Source organism: Atractosteus spatula, chromosome 4, assembly GCF_055471065.1.
Source record: "Atractosteus spatula isolate fAtrSpa1 chromosome 4, fAtrSpa1.hap1, whole genome shotgun sequence".
Classification (NCBI taxonomy): domain Eukaryota; kingdom Metazoa; phylum Chordata; class Actinopteri; order Semionotiformes; family Lepisosteidae; genus Atractosteus; species Atractosteus spatula.
In genome coordinates, this window is record NC_142709.1 from 17,593,700 (window position 1) to 17,597,820 (window position 4,121).

Consider the following 4,121-nt stretch of genomic DNA (forward strand, 5'->3'; position numbering starts at 1 on the left):
GCTGTATAATGGTCTGATGTGCAACAGGCTAATCTATGGGAATATCTTGGTATAATAGTCTCCGTAACAGTATCTAATCAGTACAGAACTCCACTTGCAGTTACTTAGGCTCTACAGCACTATGTTGATCAAGTCCTGGGGCCTCCCTTGCTGCCCTTCCTCATATCCCCATGCTCCTTGCAAGAAGAGCATGTGATAGCTATGCCATGGGTGCTTTACTTTTCAGACTTGAGCCCCAGTGAGCATCTGTGGGATGAGACGGAATGATTTGTGTCATTTAAGGTTCAGAGACCATTAGACAGGCAATGGCTTGTCCTGTATATGAGATAGTTCAGGTGGGTAGCTGCGTCAGCATGCGTAGGCTGCAAAGGAACAAGTAATAGGTTTACTCCATGCTGAAAAAAAGAAGAAAGAGAACACAATGTTTCAGCCGCGGAGCCTTCTTCAGGTGACAACCAGACACCTGAAGAAGGCTCCACGGCCGAAACGTTGTGTTCTCTTTCTTCTTTTTTAGCATGGAATAAACCTATTACTTGTTCCTGTATATGAGATGAATAGGACAGAATTGCACAAGACAACATCTGAGACCTTGCACAAAGCAGTCTTCATGGATATTCTGGTTGTACTGAGACCACACAATCTACTAAATTGTAACTTTCATGGTAGGTCCTGTTGATCAACCCCGTTGACCACAACCTTTAAACAACACACCTGCATTATACTTACCTGTGTAATGCTCATTCAGTAAAATGGCAGCTCATCTTTTACAAAAAACAACTTAACATGTTCCTGATAACTTTATAAATTTGTTGTATTTATGAGTGATACCTTTTTGAGTTGCTGGGTTTATTTTCTCCAGCCAATACTGAATACATTGAGGTCTTATTCAGTCTATTTCAACACTCACCTACAGGAACTAAAGACAATGACATTCAATTGGGATATAAACAGAAAAACAGACCTAATGACATTACAGCAAATGAATTAAGGAGTTAACAGAATTTCTAAATGCTTATATAGAGGAAAGCAGTTCCATTACCATAGGGCAACATTTCACCAAGCCACATTACAATAGCTCAAACTAACAGCCAGTGAAACTGAGGAGTTCATCAGGAGAAAAAAGTGGAAATTTGTAGACTGGCCAAGTCAGTCTCCAAATTTAAACCCATGATCACAAAAAAGTGCTTTCCCAATTCATTTAGAGGTCCAAGCATATCATTTAGGATTTCAACTTAAGAGTAATTCTATCAATTTTTGCATTGATGCATTCAAAATGTGTAGCACATTTAACATGAGAGAAAATGCCTTGACCCAACATATCTTTGCATACTTTAAAACACACTGCATATAAACTATTGCATTTGCTATTTTTTTCTTTCTTTTTTCTAAAGACGTAAGACACTACAATAGGGTTCTTGACAGTTGCCACAACTAATTCTGTACTCCTAGACATACCTGTAGGGCAGTCAAACTTTAAACTCACATTTGAGGTCATTTTCTTGAGCTGCAGGGTCTCAGAGCATCAAAGGAACCATTAGCTCAGCTCCTACTTAATACTGTCATTACCACTGAGAAACTGCTATCATCAGCTATGTTTTATAGCACATATGCACCACTGTAAAACCCAGGAGGCAGTGAGGACTGTAAATGACCTTCCTCTGTAGATTTTCCCTCTCTGAAACGATAAAAATACAGTGCCTTCACTGAATAGTTGGGATAGTTTTAATATTTCTTTGCCTGTAATTTTAAGATGTTCGAGTTGCAGACAGTTAATTTTAGCACAAAAACTACGCTTAAAAGACTTTTGCAAGTTAAGTCTACTAACACTTCTTAAATTACTTGGCAGATACTTTAACTGCACTTTCAAAATTCTGATCTTATCTGACATACAGTAAGTTGCACAACAAATGTGGAGATAAAAATATCAGTGTAATAAAATGATTAATTTTATGTAGATCTTCACTGTATGAACACATAGAATATTAAAAAATAATGCAGAACAGCAGTTCTCTCAGAAAATCAATTTAGTATTTTGGTTAAAGTAAGGATCAACTTTCCTACCCCATGCCATTTTCCTGAGAAAAATGCTGATTTCATAAAAAGGCACTCAGATTTCTATATTTGTAGCTTCAAGTACCTGTCATATTTAGAAGCTAATTTTCTGCTCTGAATGGCTGAGTGATACAATTGTTTTGTTTGTTCAACATCTGTCTTTCTGTCCACGACAGATGTTGATACCTCGAGTCTTCTATGTTTGTTTTTAGACAAAAATACAGTTTTGTCAGAATGTGTAGATATCTCATGTAAAAAGTTTAATTCCTTTACGTTAAAAAAATTAGGCAGATAAAAGCAGGCAAGAATACTTGACAACTAAACTGGCTGACTGGTTTAGTTGAATTGTGGTGTTCTTGGACAGCTGGATATGGGGATATGCATTCTGTAATTGATGTAAAAATATCCCTATATCATCAATAACCTTTTACAATGTGTGTATAATGTCCTTTCTTGACATTGATGATGACACAAAAGTTTAGCTGGAGCTGTGCTCAGATTATAAAAAGTCCTTGAAAACGATTGGTTTTAGAGCAAAGCAGATTGAGTTTATTCTGCTCTCCAGATGACCTGCTAGATAAACTTTCTGTTAATGAGTTATACAGTGACTGCTCATATCCCTACAAACGTTAGTGACGAATCTAACTTGTCAAATGTAATATTATAATCATTCTTATTCAGTTTATTTTTTTACAATTTGAATTACTTCAGGGTGGCACAATGGAGCATGGGTTAGCAGTGTTGCCTCTCAGTTCTGAGGCCCTGGGTTGAATTCCAGACCTGGGATGCTATCTGTGTGGAGTTTGTATTGTTACGGTTACTAGAAGTGATTATTGAGGAACGGGTACCTTAAGAATCTAACAGTAATTAACACTTGGCTATTGTCAACATTTACAGTTTTGGGGGAGTTTCAAAGCAAGAAAGATACTCAGGTGTTTACTAAGTTGTATTACAGTAGTCCTGAGACACACTCATCAACAGTCCAGGAACACAGCATAAAAAGGCAAGTAGACAGACAGAAAGACAAAAATGGAGAGGCAAGAGACGGGAGAGAAAAGAAGACAAAAAGCAGAAACTCCTTGTTCTGATCAGCCTTTCAGACCAAGTTCGAGTTGAGTACATGAGCCTTGTTAAGGGAGCTTGCCATTCTGTAGTTTTAGGAAACTCTAATTTCCCATATAGTGAATCCCTAGGTTAAAAGCAGACTCTCCTGATTAAAGGTTGCATTTTTTGTGGGGATAAGTTCAAACTTATTTTGTAGCATCCCAATTTATAGAGAGAACAATAGGTTGTATTCTGTTTAATTTAGAAGGTGGCTTTATCTGTTTGTAGGCATTAATAGGATTTGAATACTTGGTAGCAGTCAGGGGTTTTCAAACTGGTCAGAACGTAAGCCTTTGAAATGCCTTGTTTGTAACTTATATGTTGTACGTTGTTTAATTTGTATATTATCATTATTGTTTTTATTAATAAATTATTATTTAACCCTGTGTACTTAACTACAGTACTTACTCTTCTCACCAAAGTTATGCCAGAGAACAAAGAGCTCAGGTGCCGGCTTTTATACCAACTGCTCTGGTATATCATTGGCAAAATCTATATAATTTATGGGTAATGATTAATTTTCTCAATTTCTGATATTCACTATTTACATAAACCCCTATTTGTAACAGTATGTTGTCCCTGTGTTTGGACTTTCTCTGAGTGCTCCAGTTTTCTCCCAGACTCCAAAGATGTACTTGTAGTTTAATTTTCTGGGAAAATAGGGTCTGGTGTGAATGTGTTTGTGTTTGTGTATGCCTTATGATGAACTGCAGTGTCCAGGATGTACCCTTCCTTGTGCCCATCGTTTGCTTGGGAGCTCCAGCTCCCCCATGACCCTGAATTGGATCAGGTGGTTAGAAAATAGATGGATGGATGACCTACTTCAAGAGAAAAGGCAGAAACACAAACACGTATATCGGTTTCAAGTTCATACTGCAGGTACTTTAAAAGTACTGACCATGACGTTCTTAACACCTGTTGTTCCCAAAAACGTAATAAAGTTTGAGTAATGTAGTTTAAACAAA